This window comes from Leguminivora glycinivorella, chromosome 14 (assembly GCF_023078275.1).
Source record: "Leguminivora glycinivorella isolate SPB_JAAS2020 chromosome 14, LegGlyc_1.1, whole genome shotgun sequence".
NCBI lineage: Eukaryota > Metazoa > Arthropoda > Insecta > Lepidoptera > Tortricidae > Leguminivora > Leguminivora glycinivorella.
Window position 1 is genome coordinate 15,610,274 of NC_062984.1, and position 22,819 is coordinate 15,633,092.

Sequence of the window (22,819 nt, forward strand, 5' to 3'; positions counted from 1 at the left end):
AATATTTATATACTAACATTTAGTAAAAAATAGGCCAACCTACCTCTATAAATATTAGATCACCTAAGTGACGTATTAAATTTTTTACAAATAGTTTCTTATGCTCACTCAATCCTCACACTTTTGAAATGCCGAATTTTGATGAAAAACATAAGATTTAGACCGCTATTATATGTGTATAATTTAGTAAAAGTGAAATGGGAATTTGTAAAATACAAAACGAACCACTAACGTGTCAGGTTTTTTTATAATAAATTTTTGTAAGTGCTCACTCAGTCCACACGTTTTGAGAAAGTTAAAAATGTAAATATCTTACGATTTGTAGCACCTAAGACACTCGAAAATACTTCAACATTTAGTAAAAATTTTTACTAAATATCCACCATCTAATATTTTATATTCGTTGTCTGGTTTTAAAGATATTCAGACATAACTTTTCTCATACAAATGTATCAAGTAGGGTGACCACACTATGTCGGCTCCTGATTTTCCCCACCTTCCCATTGTCATATTGAGATTGGGGAGTTTGACTCTTTAGAAAGAAATAGTTATTATTTTGTCGCTCCCACTTACAAATCCGGTACGCTCATCTGTTAGCACGATTAGATTACCAGGTTTCTTACTAGTGAAGTATTATATTCTTTGTTTCTTACCAATTATCATTCATGTCCTTTTTAATGCATGAATGTCGATATGGTTATTATCCTGACGTCGATAAAAATTACACAATACACATCATCACTAGGCCAAGAACATAACCTAAAAACAGTTTGCAGATGGAGAATTAATATGGTATTAGTTTAATATAAACTATTATCAAAATTGAACGAAACTCCCCAATCTCAATATGACAATGGGAAGGTGGGGAAAATCAGGAGCCGACATAGTGTGGTCACCCTACTTGATACATTTGTATGAGAAAAGTTATGTCTGAATATCTTTAAAACCAGACAACGAATATAAAATATTAGATGGTGGATATTTAGTAAAAATTTTTACTAAATGTTGAAGTATTTTCGAGTGTCTTAGGTGCTACAAATCGTAAGATATTTACATTTTTAACTTTCTCAAAACGTGTGGACTGAGTGAGCACTTACAAAAATTTATTATAAAAAAACCTGACACGTTAGTGGTTCGTTTTGTATTTTACAAATTCCCATTTCACTTTTACTAAACTATACACATATAATAGCGGTCTAAATCTTATGTTTTTCATCAAAATTCGGCTTTTCAAAAGTGTGAGGATTGAGTGAGCATAAGAAACTATTTGTAAAAAATTAAATACGTCACTAGGTGATCTAATATTTATAGAGGTAGGTTGGCCTATTTTTTACTAAATGTTAGTATATAAATATTATATGTTAAATGAATATATTCACTGTTTTCGTTGGTAGTTTGTGAGAACTGAGTGAGCACATGTTAATGGCTGTATCTTTTGATTTATCTTTTTACAAATTCAGAGATTCGTTTTACAATTGTTTTAGAACTTTTACTAAATGATCAGCATATTTATTTTTATTTTCGGAAGGTGCTCACTCAATCCACACACACACGAGTTCATTTACATGTTCAAGATTCTTTATGCTTTGTAATGTTTACATAGATTATCAAGTAAAAATATCTGGGCGACCGAGCTTCGCTCGGTTCTGTTTCGTATCCTTGACCTGTGTCGCCATCTAGTTCAAAAATAAATAGTACCTACATCGAGCGAAAGAATTCTCAGCCTTAACAACACAACTACTCTACACGAGATGGCGCGCGTTTTGCCACAAAAGCTCAAATAGTGTATTTTTCTATTCGTGTTAGCCTTGACCTGTGTCGCCATCTAGTGTTTGCAATAAATAGTACTTACATCGACCGAAAGAATTCTGTCTTAACAGTACAACTACTGCACACGAGATGGCGCGCGAAGAAAAACGCATGAAAACTCGAAAATTCGCGTTTTCCAGGACCTAAGGATAAGTTAGATCGATTTTTCACCCCGAAAACCCCCACATAATAAATTTCAGCGAAATCGTTAGAGCGGTTTCCGAGATCGTCGGTATATATAAATAAATAAATAAATAAATAAATAAATAAATAAATAAATATACAAGAATTGCTCGTTTAAAAGTATAAGATACCCAGTAGTTAAGCACCTAATAATGAAAAATATAATTTATTCAAAAGACATATTTAGGTGCATGCATGTACATAAAACTAACTTAAAAATACTAATTAACTTACTACTCTAAAAACTAACATTAGGTACTATAAAACTAAAGCCTATTTAAAAAACTCGTTCCGGACCCTATCAGGTGCAAAGGTGCCCATCACACTCGATACGTTCCCATGCTGAATTGCGATAGGCAGCCTTTGCATGAGTAAAGACCCGGAACGAGGGTCATGGCCTCTCTCGCTGAGCTGCCGCCCCAATTCGACCAAAAAAGCTTTACCCTCTAATACCCAATAGATGTAGCCTTGAAATGACTAATTGGCATTTTAAATTTATGCTCGCGCACGCGAATATAAAAGTTATACTAGCTCAAATCAAATACTAAAGGAATTTGATTAATATATGATAGAGAATGCTGGAAACGCTGGAATAGTGATCCAGAGACTTCAAGTCTCGTTGTATTTTTTAGAAATAACTTTTAAATATTACTACTTATAAGCTTAATAGTTCCTGATTGTTAGATATGAAATTAAATGCATGTTTTCTTCATAAAATATGACTTATTCAATATTGCACGTGTCTTATGAATATTGTTGCATCCACCACCGGGAGTCCATATACACGTCTTTCTTTCATGAGCAGTAACTTTTTGTAAGGACGTGGCATACAAGCACCAAAAATGGTGCCAGTTCGAACCAAATGCAAACTCATTAACCAATCGCGTTGTAACGTTCCACCAAAGCGCATCAAACGGGAATGTTTAGTCAAATTATACGAAATACATTATCGTTACTTTTAAAATCTTTGCATGTCTTTCTTTCAGTCTGTTATTGGAAGCAGATGCTCTCAGCGGCGACCAAATGAGTGAGTTTTATTGAGCCTTTGAAGTCTACTGAAGCAATTTTCTCCTGTTTACGTTCTAAGTATAGCATGTTTATGCTAGATATTTCTCAGCCTCTGTCGTGTAGGGTTGCCAGATCGAATGGTCCAATGTCTGGACAAAAGGTAAAATGTTTAGGATTTTGTGACTATTGTCGGGAAAAGGTTTTTTGTCAACTCGATAACTCAAGATTGCAAATGGTCTTTGCGTTACCCACGTATGCAAATATATACCTACAATTAAATTATACATTACGATACAAGTGCGGAAAAAAGGAAGTTTGAAACTGGTAGCGATAAATTAAAACACGACCGAAGGAAGTGTTTCAAATCGACACGAGTTACGAATCTCCTTTTGGCACGTGTCGATACGACGTTTTTCAGTACAGATGGCCCTCGCGCTGCGCATTAGTGCATAAAAAAAATTCCATCTGTACTGAAAAATGGTTAACGAAATGAGTTATTGTGTTAACCACACGTAGGTTCTGTAGGTATGTGTTATTTTGTATACGTTTCATTTTTCATTTGCAGCAGCAATCTTTGTTGTTTTTGCAAACAGGTTTTCGAGATTTTCCAATTTATCGGAAGTCGGGAAGACGTGCGAATATTCGGGAAAATCCCACCAAATCCCGAGCATCTGGCAACCCTAATCGTGATGCAAGTGAAATCTACGGCAAAGATAATGCATACATTTATCACCTTATTACAGCGGGGTAAGGTGAAAAATTACTGTAGGTTTGGAATACTGTATGCAAAATGTTTATTTATGTGAACGGGATATTTGCATGGGTGCTTTCAAATAAACACTATCGTTTTACGGAATTGAAATGATGAACGTAATATTTGAAACGTATTTATTAAATATAACATTATTTGCTTTGTTCAGTAAACATTTGAAACATGAACAGAAATTACTGTAAGTTTGCTTTAGTAAGGCACTGGTCACACCGCGAGCTAGTAAACTATGAGCTATCAGCTATAAAAACTAACAAAAGATAAGCATCCCCGTGCAAATAAAAGAGACACGGCGGCGATATTAATAATTCACCACTGGGCGAGTAACTATAAACATCGCCGTGTCTCTTTTATTTACACGGGAGTGATTATCTTTAGTTCGTTTTTATAGCCGATAGCTCAGTTTACTAGCTTGCAGTGGGACCAGTGCCTAACGTATAGGTAAGTCCCTATGTATATCAAATAAAATTGGTTTGTTATTTTTGATTTGTTTATGTCCATTAGGCTAAATAGCTTGAATATTCAGTTTACGTAAATAAGGCCATATTTTATATGGTAAATATGGTAAACGAAGTATTTTTTTGATAACTACAGGTTGGTATAAGGCGACATGTCGAATCAACCTATTTTAAAAGTTAGTATATAAATAAATAGAATGATACATGATCTTTTACACGCGCCAATCCACTGTGAATACATTGTTTGTCAGGAACTCCCAAAGATTCTCAAACTTTTAGGCCCACTTGCACCAACCACTTACTTAACTCAGGGTTAGTAGGCTTAGGCTGTCATCTGTCAAATTCCGTATAAAATGGTGGATTAACCCTCCATTTTCGTTGGTGCAAGAGTGGCCCTTAATGAACTAATTTACAGCTATACCAGAAAAATTGTATTACGATGTTTATTAAGTAATTATAAATGAAAAAAACCTTTTCTCAAACATGCAATGAAATATTGTCTTTACGTTCCTTAAAATGGGCTGGGAAGTATCGCTTTTTGGGCGCAACAACTCGAGAGGACTGTAAAGGGATTTCATATTATTTTTTAGGCCTAGGCCTGCAAAGTAACTTTTTTTATAAAATATTGTCCTTTAGAGCATTTTTTTTTATTTCATTGTATGTTTGAGAAAAGCACTATACATGCCTCGGCGTGAAAACGGATTCCCGACCTCGTATCCCTATCCGGCCACCGTATATATATACCCACTTGGCCGGAAATCCTCATTTTGCCGGCCTCTGATGTAATGTACTATTGTTTAGCAATTATCATTAAACTTCTTATTTTTACAGTAGGTAAGTAAAAGGCGTGTCTTATCATAAATAAAAAATAAACCAATCGCTATCAAGTTAACTGTCTCCGAGTTTCAGATTTTTCCGCACAATCAAGGGAAACATTCTTTATCGTGACATAATTGGGCCGAGAACGATATTCATTAAGACCGAGTGAAATATCACATCCTTCTCTTTTAATAAAACAACCGGCTGAGGCCTTTTATTAAAATCTCTGGCATTTTTATCAAGTCTGCTCGCGATACGATTTTAATAAACACATTTTAACGTTATGAACACGTTCATATTGGAATTTGAAAAGAATGTAATGTGATGAAATTTTATTTTATGAATAGGCGCAATGTGGGTTTCACAATGGCAAATATTATCATTGGCCGGTACTGTTAATTTTTCCGATTTTGACTTTTTGTCTCACTATACCATTTAACAATCAAAAAATGTATCTCTGTCTCGCACACATTAAGGTTTCAATCAAAAAATGTACCCCTGAAAGTTTCAACAAAATTTTACTAATTTTGTAACTCGATGAGATCTAAAAATGTTGGGAACCGCAAAAAAGTGACTTGACGTTTTAATGGAACGCATTTTCATGCAGGTAGCTATGTATTCTGAAATTGAATTTTTACTCTCCAGTCTCTGGTTTTAATTATCTTCACACAAATTCTGTATAAAAACGCAGCTGATTTTTTGTGGTTAACTTTTAAATACGCATTAATAGGGATACCCCCATTTGCCAGAATTTCATTTGCCATAATTTTATTTGCCACCCTATTCAACAATCATAATATTGTTTCTCATAACATCTTATGCCATAATCATTGTTTACTATATTAATCAAGTGCCAGAAACTTTGTTTCCCATGAAGTCAGTTTCCATAATGTCATTTGTCAGAATCATCGAAATCAGTAATTACCACATTCCATACCATCATTTGTCATCCAAATTAGCGACCCGAAAAGTCAATTTCCATAATGTGATTTGGCAGAATCATCGAAATGCGTAATTATCACAGAGACGACACTACTAGAAGTACTAAAAAGAATGGGATAAGAATGAATCTGCTATCAGAGAGTAGGTTAGGTTAGGTTAGAACTGTGACCACCTGAAAAATAAAACTGCTATCAGAAAGTAGGTTAGGTTAGGTTAGAACTGTGACCCCCTGGAAAATGAAACTGCTTGAAAAGTAGGTTAGGTTAGGTTAGAACTGTGACCCCTGGAAAATGAAACTGCTATCAGAAAGTAGGTTAGGTAATAATATGGGCAATAATTAATATGGCAATAATTGCTTATGGCGTTTGAATATTATATTAAACCATATTATTGCACTTAATAATATGGCTAACAAATAGTATGGCATTGTATGATTATGGAAGGTAATGTTCGGATAAACAACCAGTATGTCATACAATTTTTATGGTAAACAAATCATTCGGGCAAATGAAATTCAGGCAAGTTAAATTCGGGCATATGAATATTATGTTAAATGACTGTCGGGCAAACAATAGACAACCGCATTAATACTATTATTTTCATATTTAAATAATTGAAATTCCCATACATTTATCAACTGGTTGTTAAGGTAACAGGCGGAGCAAGTCCCGCCGGAAGCGTAAATTTTTCCATTTTTTCCTTTAATATAAAAAAGGCGGAGCAAGGATCTACATGTCACGCAGATGACGTAACAAAGCTGAACCACCTGATGCCATTCCATTTAATTTAGATTTCTCTACTTATATATCCAATTTATACCTGCCATTCTTCTTCAATCCTTTTAAATTTTGCACCTGAGGGCCACTCAAAACCTAAGTACCTAATAGCATCTGTCAACCCGTTACCGATACTTACATATGCCCCCCCCCCCCTCCCATCCTAGCGGTAACAATAATTCTCTAGTAAACTGCTTTATATTCCGATGTTTTTTTTAGAATGGCTTTTCTTGCTATTAAAAATAATTATTTAAAACTCGCACGGCCTCTGTTTCCTCTACACTCATTTTTTCAACACTTACTCATTTGTAGATTGAAATAAATAATCGTTCCAAATGTAGTTTTCAGTGGCGTAATCGTAACACGAATCACCTGTCACGGCCGCGTTGAGAATTCCGTCCACACCGAATCAGTGCACGAATTCAAGTTGACGAATAAGAGCCTGAAACTAATCTAACCCACGACCCGGCCGCCGCAGCACAGTGGAATCGGCTACAGCAGAACATCATATCATACAATATCATTTCTACAGTAATACTTAATCAACCTTAAAATCAATAATCCTACATTGTCAGTGGTGTACATAGGTATTCTCGTTCATTTTCACATTTGCTCTATTTCGTTTACTTCCTTGACAATCTTTGACAGAAAATTCCAAACGAAATTTAAATATGTACCTAGATAGGAAAATCTGAAATGGTCGTCTTTTCCCTTGTGTCTCTTCAGCATATTTTTGTACAGATTTCCCAGGTTCAGGTTACAAGAGAACTAGAAGGTATATCTTACATTGCCATTGCTTTTGGTGGTGTTTGGTTGCATATTTTTTTGACAAATTACATTAAAATGATAGCTTCAGCTCCATTAACGTGTCGTTGACGCAGGCCCTAATACTGTCAATTTCCAATTGTTATCAAAATGTCTCAGCTTAAGAAAAAAATATTTGGCTAATTTTTGCAGGAAGAATTCTCAAGTTGGTCGCAGCAGGTATCATAACTAAATTAAAATATCCACGAACGTTCTTTTGTAACCGGATACAAGCCCATGAAAAGCTATCCTACTGTGCCTTGTTCGCTACAGTTAGTGGTCGCAACAGTAGTTATTTTAATCAGACATTCCCATATAGATTTTTTATTTAGTTGGGTGTTCCTTTTAATTTTCTACGCCAACGGCAACGGTCTTCATTCGACGTGAATGTTGAGAACGCTCTGCGGCGTTCCAAACATTCTTTGAACACTTGACCCGCAGGTTACAGCTCAATTTTTTAACCGCTTAAGTTATTTCTAATGAAACTAATAAATGCATTTAAAAATAAGTAAAACATAAGGGAAGACACTGGAAGGATAGACTATTTATACAGCCCTTAACAGTATTATCGAGGAAGACCGATATCTTCCAGAATAGGTTACCAATGTTACCATAAAGAAACCTAAACAGTTTACAAGACCCGTAAAAATGTTCTATATGTGTTATTTTCGTACATCCAGCGAAAATTAATAAAGGAGGTCGTTGTAACAACAATGATATTCTCAGACCATTTTTTTAAGAAAGTACCTACTATCCTTTACCCTGTATTTTTTTTTTAATTTTATATAGAACATTGAATTTCGAGCCACCACCTCAACATCCTCAACAATACCCGTCAAACCGCAGACTTCACAAGAACTTTCACGGAGAAATCGGCGTCCGATACTACCAATAAACAACTTAATTCATACATAGATACTATACGCTACTGTAACTCATGGCATTTAAATTCTAATTTCAACTAAGCGGAAACTTAATACGACTTTGCTTCAGTACGAAGTTAAGTGTAGTCTTATCCGAATCTCTGCCTCATTGCTTTTGTATTCGGGATTACCGCTTAACTTTGAAAATTATAGATATCGCCTTATATTTAAAACGACGTAAGTCACTCTATATTACAACAATATTTCGTCGTTTTTAATTAACGAGAAAAACGGGCGCGATTGCGTCGCTCTGCGTTCAATTGACTGTTATGAATTATTGGGGCTTGTTGGTTCACACTTGATAGATTTAGGCAGCGTTCCCACTTATACGTCGCGTGTCTCGGGGCGCGCAACGGGCGTCCGCGCCACGCCACCTGAGTCACAGTATAAACCAGTAATAACTCTTCTTACAAACTTCACGCCGCGCGGTGTGTCGAAAAAGTACCCTCGCATGCAGCGAAAACATGCGAAACTGGTAATTATTGGGCTGGACAGTCGGGGCCGCGTTTGCGCGCTGTATCGATGTGTGTGTGAAAATGACGTCAGTGCCGAGGTCATTTCGTTACTGTAGTGCTGTAGTGTTTATGGATGTATGGAGAACAGTTCTAAAAATCCGGATATAACATTCTTCACAATTCCTAGACTTCCAGAAAAGTAAGTGGTTTTTATACTTAAATTTTTGCAGCGTTAGGTAAAAGTGAGATATAGTGATGCATTAAAATCAATAAGGATTTACCTGTAACGACATTAATTACTTTGCAACCAAATACTTGTTTTTTATTTAGGTAGATGATGCGATCTATCTTATCTCGTAAGTTTGGTACCTACTTAAATATTGTGGAACCATCTATTCAGACATTTTATGTAAATACTATTTCGTCAGTATTTAAGAAAAAAACACGTACCTACTTGAATGGTACGTAGTAGAAAGTGCGTTTTTGTTTTAAATAATATCTAAGTATAACATATAAATTACCACATACGTGATGTGAAAAGCCGTCCCCGTGAATATCTCATTTTGCTCCCTCGTTACACAATCTAGTATTGCGCTTATGAGACTAATATATGAATAATATTTTTTTGTGTATTCAATATTGACTGGTGTGGTATTGTTATACTAATACTTACAGTTACCTAATAGTACCTATTAGATAACAACTACTTACTTTATACGAAGTTGATTGATTAACTTTATAGTAATTTTGTTCAACCCTGCGTGACCTTGCGCAGTAGAGACCGCCCGCATCTACCTGCCGGAGATTAACTACTGAATATTCCTTATACTGTGCCTGAGTGTAATTCAAAAAGCGTCTCCTCAGTACATTTTGTATAGGAAGGACGTAAGGCGCGCCGCCAAGCGGCGCGGCGCGCGCCCCGCCGCCGCCACGCCACCTGGGGCGCGTCTTACGTCTTTTCTATACAAAATGTACTGAGGAGACGTTTTTTGAATTACACTGAAGCGGCGTGGCGCGGACGCCCGTTGCGCGCCCCGAGACACGCGACGTATAAGTGGGAACGCTGCCTTAGAGTGCTTGTGGAATAGTTGTTCAATATTCAAACTTTGTCCACAGTTTAGCCTTTTTGCGAATGAATATAAATCTATTGATCGCACTTCATACGTGCCAACAGTAGGGATATTGTAGACATAAGCACAATGTGTTATTTTAATAATATGTGCCTAATTACTCATTATATCTAACGTGACCTGATTTGCTCTCAAGTATACCTTTAGTTCATTCGCGTTAAGTGCTTTATAATTATTGTACCTACCTATATGCCCGTTTATGTTCCTAGAATACAAATATGATTAATTTATATATTTTTTGTTTCAGGTAAATAAAACAAGAGATACGCTAACTACATGAGTTTACGAGGTTGGCAAGTAGGTACTATAAAATACCTAGGTATATGTGCGTAAAAGTTTCGACGCAGGTTTAAGTTAGTATGTATGTGGATGGATATTGTTTATTTACTATTTGCATACAAGATATTTGTTCTACAAAATTAATACTTTTACCTACCTACATAAAAATTAATATAAAATTAATTTATTTCGGTAATGCACACCATTATCTCCACTCAAAGCATAACCAATAAACGCTTAAAATAAACGAGGGGAGTTTTAATTAAAAATAAAATATAACAGGAATCCTTCAAAGTACTTGCTAGAGTAGACACAAATTGTCGACTAATTTTAGTCGGAACGGGCCGACTAACGACCGGATATTTTGGTCGGTGCTTAGACGCCACTAAAAAGAAACTCTAAACGCAGACGCGCTGTCTCCTGGACTATAAATAATGTTACTTTATCCTTTCTTTTTCCGTATTAATTTGTTCTACACGCCCTTTATCATTTTTAGGTGTTATATTTTTAAAATTTTATGGCTTTGGTTTCATGTAGGGCGGAGCAGTTATGAGTACCTACTGAATTTTTTTTTTTTTTTTTATGGGATAGGAGGCAAACGAGCAGACAGGTAGCCTGATGGTAAGCGATCACCGCCGCCCATGGACACCCGAAACACCAGAGGTGTTGGAGGTGCGTTGCCGGCCTTTAAGATGGGTGTACGCTCTTTTCTTGAAGATTTGAAGGTTTGAATGACAGAAGTTAAGAAATAAAAGTTCTGATTCAAATTATTGTACTGTAACCTATCTATTTTTTGGTTGACATCAAGTGCTAGGACGTATTGGTGCATTGTCTGAAGTCTCTCAGTTTCTACGGCAAATAAGCTTTAGGTACAACTTTTAGTGCGCAAAGTCTACTTGTGAAGTGCATTTCCCAATACCTTTCAATGTTCCAAGTGTTCCAACATCAAGTCGATGTGACACTATGGTAAGACTTAAGAAACTTTTCTCAAATCCCAAGAGACATAGATGGAACTAGTAGCTGTTTTTAAAAATCATTTAGGTACATTAACTCTAGAGGTAGCTGTACTGCTTCTAAGTGAAGACTCGTGTACAAGTATTTAGACTAAAAGCTCATGCAAGGTTCAGATCCCACATAAGTACCTACCTAAGTATTTCAACGCATCATACTTCAAAATTATTAAGTATCATGTTTACTTATGTACTTTGCGCGTTTAAAATTTGTAAACCTGAACTTCTGTGTAAGCAGTGTGATATTAAAACTTCAGCGCAGTAATGTATTCACAACAAGTTGGGCCGAAAGTTTCAAAAACGTAGCGTGATCCATATTTATTCTCTAGGGCCATCCCGGCCGACGACGAGTATATGATAAATGGCAACCCCTGTTAGGAACAATGAGAATATTTTCAACTCTTGTAACTCCACCATAATTGAACAGGGAAGTGACAGCACATTCTCTCGTATTCCCAGCCCGGGCTAATTTCGGTAATAAAATATTTAGCTCTAAGTGCTATGTTTGCTAATTTCCGCTGATGTTTTGACTGTCTAGTCTTGAGATATGCCGCTTGTTATCTTGCAATCAGCTTTGCGAGCCGGCTTTGTTCTGCTAAGAAATTTAAATTAGCTAGAGGAACTGTAGCAATATGTTTTGTAACATAATTTGCAAAGGTAACATAATAGAAGATTTTGAGAGATTTAAGGTATTTTTACTAGAATTATATAGATCGGGATTTTATCCGTAATTACCATTGGGTTTTGCGTCGAGATCGTGATAATTCAATGCAGTTACATAATAATACACCATGGTCACATCAAGGGAGCACAGCCTACATGTAGCTATTAGTTATAGCTGTGCTGGTAGTTAATTAAAAATGTAATCAAAGTCTTTAATATCCCGAATTTAGAAAGATTTTATACAAATCAAGAATTTTCATGAGACATAATTAATTCTAAATTCAAAGAACACATGCTAAATTAACCTTCATGACCCCTTTTAGTTAATATACATAAAATAAAATGAATAAGTACTATACTTTAAGAAGTCTGGAGAGAATAAAAGGGTTCAAAGAAGAACTAGCTAAACTTTGTCCGTAAAAGAAAAATGTTTACAACATTTTCTGATAACATATATATTGGTAGTAATATTATAAGACAACACGGCAAAATAAAGGTTACTTATAATTACATGTATGTCAGTAAGTTTGCGATAAACTCAAAAACTACTGAACGGATTTTTCTCCTATAAATACAGTGGTTATAGAAGAACGTTAGTCTGTTTTCACATTATCCGATCCGCTATCGGATGTCGGAAGGATTTCAATGAAAAAAATCCAAGATGACGCCTGTAATGTATGGGACCTATTTCCGATATCGGATCGGATAGTGTGAAAACGCACTTAAAGTGTATAAATTGTAAGTATTGAATATAAAATGACTTATCCACTCGCTATTTATTTTAGTTATAAAAAAATACAAATGTAGTCCTAAAGTAGGTATTTAGAATTTTTTGCGGATCTAAAATGGGTTTAATTTCTCATTAAAGCCATACGTTATTATTAATAAAAATCAGTTTCATAATAAATAATGCTGTAAGTAACGAGTTTATTCCTCAAACGAGTCGTAAGGACATACACGTCACAAGTTAGCACTTCGTTAACTGGATACAAAGTAATTAACAGAGGAGCCGTGTTTCTTACACAAAAGTCCGAAGTTGCTCGACAGCGCTCGCCAACAAATTTATAGCTGCTCCTTTTAAGAGTACAGTAAAAAATCTATTTAGTCTCACGACAAAGATTTAAACGAAGAGCTATGGATGCGACTTTTTTAAGCTCCTGTAGTCTCTGTACGAACAGGGTAGGCATAACGAGGACGCTTTTATACCGTATCGATTTGAAACGGTTGAAATATCGTTGTGCAAATAGTGTAAAAAGTTTCGATATCGTTTTTTTGTAAAACATTTTTCCCCTCACTAGCTCGGAAACACGTGTTTTGTCCTTTAATACCAGCGGGTAAAAACGCATTTTATCCACTAGTGGGTAAAGTAATTTGACCTTGAATAAAGTCAAATTAACTGCTTTAAAATTGATAAAAGTAGGTGAATCTAGTAATAAAGATGATTTACCACCTGTGGAACTATTGGAAGCAGTGATAAACACATTTTTTGCGTTGTAGTTTCCTCGCTATAGTGAGGGGAAAAGTTTTGTGTTACACTCGGGTGCAAATGTATTTTACTTCTCGTGTGTTAAAAAACTCGCAAGTTCAGGATTCTATTCTCGAACCACTCGCTTCGCTCGTGGTTCAACTATAGAATCCTTTTACTTACTCGTTTTTCAATTCCACACTCGGCGTTAAAATACAACTTTGCCCCCTTGTATAACAAATAACTATTGTTTATATTTTCTAATTTAAGGGGCTATTGATTTAAAAATACGTGGAATTTTATTACGTACCTATATGCATACAGCGAAGGTACCAGTGATTTTAGAAGATTTTTGTAAAATAATTTTTAGTTGCAGGGTTTTCTCATTGAATAGAAAATACCTACTGCGAATTGAAAATATCAGATGCAAAACATTACTAATATATACATAGTCTGTATTTATTTTCGGCACCGGTAATGGCGATTTTGATAATATATGACCTTCCAAATTAAAAACTATAAATATATGTAAATAGTTTAACCAAAAATAACATTGACTTATAAACTCATAATACCTATGTAGTTATTTTATTACCCACTGGCTGAATCGAAATTCATTATCAAACCCACATCAAATATTGAATCAGTGACGTATTTGTTTGAAGAAACGTTCTTTTTGCCTTTAATGCTCGGCCACACATTCGCGTTTTAAGAGCGCAGCGTCAGCGGAGCGCAATGATAGCGACGCGCCGAACGGACCAGATTGCGAGCGTATTCAAAGCGCACATTCTGCACATGGTAACTTCTAAGCCTATATTTTGAAACTGTAAACTTCTAATAAGTATTGAATGACACATAAGAAATCAAAACAACATTTTGGAATAAAACAACTAAATGGTTAACATTTAATCCATATGCAGACAAGTCCGCTCACAATGCGCGCTGTATTATGTGTGACCGTGCGAGCATTCCGCTCCGCTAACGCTACGCTATCAAAACGCCCTATGTGTGGCCGAGGCTTTAATGTAAGGCATCCTTAGATGTTGCACTTGTATCATTGGAACGTCGATCACGATGGGTTGGTCCAGTTTCCATCCATACTTGGAATACGGTCACGGCTAAACCTTGAGGCTAGTTAGTGTAGAATATATTATACGGTAGGTTATACATTATGAAATAAAACTATGGAAACGGATTATATCGCGTATAATTAGTTTACAATACATGCCGACGTTTCGAGAACTTTACAGCGCTCGTAGTCTGTTTCAGGAGTAAATGTGAGTGTGTTTAGTAAAACGTCCCACTTTGTCGGTTACCATTAAGGCGAGATTTACTTGTATCTGTATATGAATAAACTGACAAAGCGGCTTTATAGCAATCGACAAATTGGGACGTTTTCCCGTGCACACTCACAAATATCGCGCTAAACGAAGACAACATTAGGTAATTACATTACTAGGTATATATTATAGATTTTTATAATTTTTATTAATGATATGTATATTTTTGCAAATATGTATATTATGAATTCAAATTTTCGTGATGCTGTGAATTACTAATTAGGATAATAGCATTATTATGTTTAATCCCAATTGATATGCCATTTCCCCACGTGGTTTGTTCGTGATTGTCTAAGATTTTAACAACTTTTGCTCATTATTTTGAGCTTTATTTGACGTTATTTTTACCAGTAAAGTCCACTTCTTTGATTTAGATACGTTATAAAATAACTGGTGAAACAACATGTATGCTGATGTTGTATCTTTGCTTATATTTTTACAGTTCTAAGACATTTTCTCCTTTTCAAATATGTCTCTTATTTTGTAGCAACAAAGGTAACTATTGTTACAGTTTTCAAATGCAGTTAGTGCATTATGCAAGGCGATAGTGTTTCTCTCACGCCTCTATACATGCAAGCGATATTCTTATAGACAATGCGAGCACTTGTAAATTGATCTCTTGGGCGTGAACAGTGTAACGTGCACTCCAGTGTACCTAGCCAACTTCTCCTTCTCAGGTGATTACCTGTGCTTTGTAAGCGTATCGTAGCTATAGTTGTCCCTATCGTTCTTCTGCAATTCAGTAGCAATGGCACGATTGAGCCAGACTGTTTCGATCGCTATGTACAGATGTAGTCATCGTCATCCTCCTTGCGTTATCCCGGCATATGCCACGGCTCATGGGAGCTTGGGGTCCGTTTTGACAACTAACACCAAGATTTGGCGTAGGTACTAGTTTTACGAAATCGACTGCCATCTGACCTTCCAACCCGAAGGGTAACTAGGCCTTATTGGAATTAGTCCGGTTTCCTCACGATGTTTTCCTTCACCGAAAAGCGACTGGCAATTATCAAATGACATTTCGCACATAAGTTCCGAAAAACTCATTGGTACGAGCCGGGGTTTGAACCCGCGACCTCCTTATCGAAATTCGCACGCTCTTACCGCTAGGCCACCAGCGCTTTTACAGATGTAGTACGAAATGTTTTTCCTTCGTCTTTTCACTGAAACTCATGCACGTGTCATGTTAGTTCGGTCAACGTTAATACTTCTTGTATTGAGACTGACTGAAACATGACACATTCGTAAGTTTCCGTTAAAATACGAAGGAAAATTATTTCTCACTACATCTGTAGCTTCAACGATTGCCACTTCGACCAGGCCGGCTGTAAGAATGACGCGCCGTCTAAGATCAAAGTTATACTGGCTCTGGAAACTGTTCTAATCTTCGACTAGCTGCAACACGGCAAGGGATAGGAATAGCCCAGTAACATCCATACAAGAATCATGCGCATTGTCAGGACTCTTCCTTGTACAGACCGGTCCATTGTTACCAATAATTGCGCACGCTCACACGATTGCTTTCTATTCGCTTTGAAAATACGCTGCATGTTCTCAAAACATGTAAGTGTAATACTTACGGATTCTAGAAATTCAGAAATTCTCCCACAATAGTTATTTGTTTTATAAGGGGGCGAAGCGAAGTTGTTTAACCGCACGTGTCAATATTGATACGTGAGCTAGCGAAAGATTCCAATATTGAATCGTGAGATTCGTGAGCGTAGCAAGTAGTTTAGATTGTGGAATCTTGAGCGTTGCGAGGGTTTCATGGCACGTAGGTTAAACAATTTTTGCCACCAAGTGATTAGAAACATTTTTCAACACACAAGGAAAATGTTAAGGTAACTGTAAAACATCAAACAAAATCATAATCATAAATTGTTTTAACATTTTTGATTCAAAATCATCATTTAATTGTCAATTCTGCCAGTTAGCGTTGGCCATCAAATTAAAATTTGTATAAAATTACTTTGCACTCTTGTGGAAGTAACAAGAGAGACTACCAGTTGGTGTAGTGAAAATATTTATCCTAGTCTTATTTTTGGCAGGTACTGATAATTTCAAAACACGTAATCGATTACCACCATAACAATTGTTGTAACGTTTTCTCCATCGACTTGAATTAGAATAAGAGTGTTGCTGTGGCTATTGTAATGTTTTGTAACTCGAATAACTCGAAGCACATCGAATGGGCTTGATGAAATAAAGTTAATGTGCGGTTTGTAGGCACGCCTCGCGAAGACTAACCTCAATTGTTTGGGCATGTTGTTTTGTTTTTGGAAGCAAGTACGATTGAATTTTAAATGTTTTACGGATAGTTTCATTATACTTACTTTTTGATTTTTGTCGAGCTCCCGATGTTACGACGTAGTTTCTTATCATGATCACGGAAACCGCACGGAAGTTTTCCAAAATAATAGTGAAAAATAAACGCGTGGTTAGTATAAAAATCAAGTTCAAAAGTCACTAAATATCCATAAGGATAAAGGCCAAATCCGACGTTATTTTAATCGCTTTTCTCATAAAGCGAGCACTCTCGACCGAACACGTGTCTAAGCAGACCTACATATTCTATAGAGTATTTGAAACATCCTAAACAAACATTGGAAACGTGTTCCAGAATCAATAATGGCCTCACGACAATATTTATTTAACAGTTTATCTATCTGTGTTTGGGATTTCGCCTATGTTTGCTTTGCTATGATTATCAGTTCGCTGAAATACCAGATTTTTGAAAAAGAGCTATTTTCAATTCAACAGCCTATTTCGAAGCAATTCGACTCTTTGAAATATGTAGACATCAAGTGAAGACTAGTAAGTAGAATTACGAATTAAGCATCAAATTTAATTCAGCGAGCTATTTTTAGTTTACGGTAATATTGAAATTGTTTTCAGATACAAATACGAATATTTTTTTTATTTTTTTTAACAGATAAGTAAGTGGGTGGTTCTCAAACTCAGCTATCGGTGTAAGTAGGTCATAAATTAACAACTTTAAAACAGCACTGTAATAAAATAGCAAATTGTTATTTCTAACTTGTCGGTGAGGTATACATAAAACAATCATTGTGTTTATTATTGTAAAGTTTCGCAGCTCAAAGTCAGTGATTGTTATACTTAGCTGCAAGCTCGTGTAGGGACCAGGGAACCCACCCAACATTTCCCTTACGCTTCGTGAGCGTATCGTAGCTCTCTCTCTCTTCCTTCTCGAGTGGTATGACAGAGCCAGACTGCGTTTCGTTCGGCACGTAGCGTCAACAATTGTTACTTCGGTTAGGCCGGCCTGTGCGAGCATGCACTTTGTTATAATGTCTGGTATCATGTTGGTCTCACGTCGCCCTACTTATTGCGTCCTCGGGCCTCGAGAAACAAGCTTTGTTTACTGTCACGAGTCAAGTTGCGGCATGCAACGTGCCGTGTAAAAGCTACATGGCAAGATTTTCCCAAATGAAAAATTGCTTTGGATACGTTCCAGGGAAAAGTTAGATAAAAAAGAACAAGACGGACAATTTGATAAACTGTATAGCAGAATCATTGTGAAGTAGTCGTGCCTATTAAAGTCGGTGCAAATATTTTTATTAGAAACGTTTAGCTCGCTCTTTGCTCGCTCCAGCCATTTCCGTCGTTCTTTATTTGTGCTCCGGTTTGCAGCGGCACTTTATAATTTTTTAGCTTTGCCGTCAATTACTGGAATTGTTTGAATTCAAACTGGATGTTGTTTCTGACGGACAGGTATTGTCAAGATATTCTTTGTATTTACTGGCTGACTTCTCAAGGTTTATTATGAATGCTACAATGTTATTAGCAAAATAAATATTCATAAAATCAGGGGCGGCTCACCCCACGATTCTATTGCCGCGCTAGAAGTACATGCCGGCGGCCGCGAGTTCGCGGCCCATTCAGTGGTGACGACCTTCGCGCGGCGCAATAGAACTCAATGTCGGCTGCTCGCGTGAAGTCCGTTCGTTAATGTAGAATTGTAAATAAGAATTTAGAATGGCGGCATTTTGTGAACATCAAAGGAGTGAGCCTTCTGTACTTGTAGACTTGTACTATTATATATTCTGTGATAAAACTCAACGTACTCTAATTTATGTAACTTTGGTTTTATTTATTATCAGTTATTTGTTTATTTTCTTCTTTTCTAAAAATGTAGATTAAAGAAACTAAAATTTCTGGGTGAACAGGAGCTTTTCTATCAACTATGTATATATTTTAACCCCACCGTAATAAAAAATAAAAGGGAGTGGCTACAATCATTTGGACAAATACCTAAAATTCGCAACATTCACCGAATTTTCGTTCATCTGAAACAATGCAGCGTTATCCAAATTCCGAGGACAGCAGCCATTTTATTCTTCAGTAAAGTTTAAACCGTTGTTCGACGGTTAATGAAGCGGATGGACCCAAGACAACGGGGCTCCTAAATGGATGCGCCGCGAAATGAAACACGACTAGGGATGCCACGAATATTCTGCAACTTTTCGTCATTCGGCCTATTCAGCCATTATGTTGAATATTTGGTATTCGGTCAGCAGCCACATTATTCTTGAGTATAGTTTAAACCGTTGTTCGACGGTTTATGAAGCGCAGAAGGACCCGAGATAACGGAATTCGTAAATCAATTTGCCGCGAAATTAAATACTACTATTCGGTATTTAGCTTATTCGGCTATTTTGTCGTTTATTCGGTAGTCTGCGGAGTAATTATTGCCTTAGAAATTCGACCGAACGAACCTGAATAATAACACCCAACAAAGAAATATTCATTAAAGTTTTGCATAATCTTTACTATGGGATCCCTTTCTTTTCCATAAACTTATTGGTCATAAATTCGTTAGTCAGAAGTTGTTATTTATATATTTTGTGGTCATAAACATCACTAGTCATAATTTTTGTTACTAATAACGTTTAATGGTTCTAACAATAACAAACCATAATATTGGATATCATAATCTCAAAATTCATAAAGTTGATGAGTATAAAATTGAAAAGTATAACAATAATTATGACAAGACAAGACAAGACAAGAGACGCCACACCCAGCCAGGACATGCCTGCTCCGGACTAGCCGGCGTACCAGGGGACGTAATTTTGTAGGGAGTGACACGCTCAGGGATGGGGTAGGAATAGTAATCGACCGGCTATGCAGCCTTGAGCCAATATTGGAAGGTAGGAGGGGTAGGTAATGTCGTCGAAGGAGAGCGTTGATGATATGCTGCTCGTCGCTTAAGTTTCCATCTTCGCAATATATCTCTTGTATCCAGCAGGATCAATATCATCTTGAGATGTTGTTTGCTTGAAGATTAGAAGTCCCGCTGACTCGCTGTCGTATGATTTTCTTCTGGTTTATTATATATTGCTACTGTTGCTTTGATGAATACGCTTTTGTCGTCGGCCATGTCGAGCCATTCAGAAGGATGTAATATTCCATGTCTTGCATCAATGACTTTTCCCATGCCTGCCTTGGTGCTCGTAACTGCCATGTGCGGCTTCGAGGTTTACGGTGTCTTATGTTTTTTTCGGATAACAAGGTCGAGGATATTTTATCCTTTTGGTTATTGTTTTACCGTTTTATGGTTCTCTCTATCACCGGTCCATTTCCGTAATAAATTTTGACTAAAAAAGCTCGCTATTTTATACCGCTCTTTTCTCTTTATGGTCACGCTGGTATTTTGTAGTTGAAGACAATAGTTCCGATGGGCAAAAAACAATCCTTGCATCAAAAGGGTCCTACGTAATGAGCCTATCTTTGTTAGTGACCCCAGTTTGCAGAAACACTACAGCTTGATGCCAGATGTGACTTTTTTTATTATGCGTTGGGATCCGTAAAGTTACCATAAGATGCTTTCTGTATTTCCATGTCTGCTATTATTTTTTATAGGGGGTAATAGTTTTATGGTGCACAATACATGTATGTTGCCTTAACTGGAACGTTCCAGAGAGGAACTCGTTTGTTCGGGCCAAATCCAAATCTGTCTTTCACGTTATGTAATAATTTACCTTTGGAGTTCGGACTTATTTGCTAATTGCAGGTTTTGAGGTATATTGGAGTATTTGGCACATTTTCCGTAACAGTTACGGAAACACTTTTTTTCAATTCATACGCTTACGCTTATCAGTAAGATGAGTGCAGACAAGGCGAAGTATAATTGTCTCTTTTACTCCTGAACGCTTGTACGGCGCGTCGTAATTCGTTGCGTCTTCGTCACACTTGTCACACAATGTCGTTCGTTATAAAATGTTTTTTAACGACAATATTTGAATTTAATATGCTAATTATTGATTACTTATTAACGAAATAGCACTGTATAAGTTTTTTTATATGTTTTACTGCAAGAGTCACTGGATACAAGTTCCGTAATGTAATTAGTTCGTCATAAAAGAACTTGAAAAAGCTCCGGCTGGAGCAAGGTTTTGCATCACACTTTTTAATGTTTCATTCCGTCCTTTCGGTTTTAATAACATTGTCACAAACGCATTAGAATAGAATAGAATAGAATAGAATATTTTTATTCGAAAGCACACAGATAATAAACAATTTTACACTGACATAAAATTACACACTCATATAACTATGTATTTAAAACACTGTTAGCTTAAAAAGTTCTTTTTAACTATTATTGCGAATAAATATATACGGATCCGATCTTTCTATCTAGGGCGAGCAGCGCCATCTGTCTTTTTATAAACTACTTATTGGTATTCATATTAGATGATAAAGGATATTTGTTTTTATTACCATCCTTGCTTACGGATTTGCGGTAGAAGCCACTACTTTCCTATTTAGAGTAATAATTAAGTAACATGATAAGCCTAATGAAACTAGGTAAATAATTAAAATTTACTATGTGATTAGTCTTATTTGCCTAGTACAATATAACTGTGCCAAGATCCAACACTAGTTCTGGCGTTACTGTATCCGCTAGATATTATATAGGTAGCTAAATAGAACTGAGAAAATAAAAGGCTATTTACTATAAAAAAAAAAATGATAAAACTAGAAATGTATTGAGTTTGAAGTAAGCTAGGTATGTGATCTGCCTTATTTTCCTAATACGATGACAGTGCTAAGAACCTGCATCGGCTAGATACGTAGCATATACCAATTAATGCCTAATAGTTTCTTGTAATCTTGTGCTAAAGTGATGATGATGAGGTATATAACTGAGATAAATGTTTATGTATTTAATCGGCCTCATTACCTAATTCAACTTATCCGCTGTAGGCTGTAGACTAAAGCTGGCTAAATTGAAGTCTCACTACTAGATAAACTGAAACTAAGTAGGTACATTTACTTAACGAATGATTTAAACTGTCGTACTAGGAACCAACTCTGGCTAGAATATAAATATGAAGCGAACAAGAAAAGCGTCGTTACAGGATCGCGCGTCATGCGTAATACAAGTACATCCTAATCAATCACTTAAATACTAGTTATACCTATATAGACTTATTAGGTATTGGCCCTGGGACACTGGTTTTAGTTTAGTGCACCTAGGGTGTTGATGCCTGTAACAGAGATGGAACGAGCTCACCAATTTGGCCGTTGTAGAGGCGGAGCTGACCGCAGTCACTGCGCATCGGCGTTGGGTCGTAGGCGCCGCGGCGGCGCCGCGCTTGCGCAGGGTGATGATGGAGACGAGAACCACACGCACTTGATTTAATTCATTACTAGTAACATATTGCACTATTACGCGTATTCCTTATCACTATCCCGAGAAAATACAAACACGAATTATTACAAAACGTTAAGGAACTTGGACCGTCGGTCGGTCAGTTTGCCTGTGGCGTTATCGCGGGCCCTCTTTTGTTCTGGCGGCCGGGATTTTACAGCCTTTAAGGGACAAGGATGCGTCCGTCCTCGACGGCGTGTCGGACGTAACTCCGAAAAGTATAACAATAATTATTCAGAAATATTATTAAGCATATATTTTGAAGCCCTACTGATTGTTCTGTATATAGATTTAAGGTCTAAAATTCCTAA

At 36.4% G+C, this 22,819-nt stretch overlaps 1 protein-coding gene across 1 annotated transcript in view; it reads left to right on the plus strand.

Moving 5' to 3' along the window:
- The window catches only part of LOC125233435 (formin-like protein 14), a 276,315-nt gene that overhangs the window by 172,738 nt on the left and 80,758 nt on the right, over positions 1-22,819 (plus strand). The gene's annotated exons all lie outside the window — the stretch shown is intronic.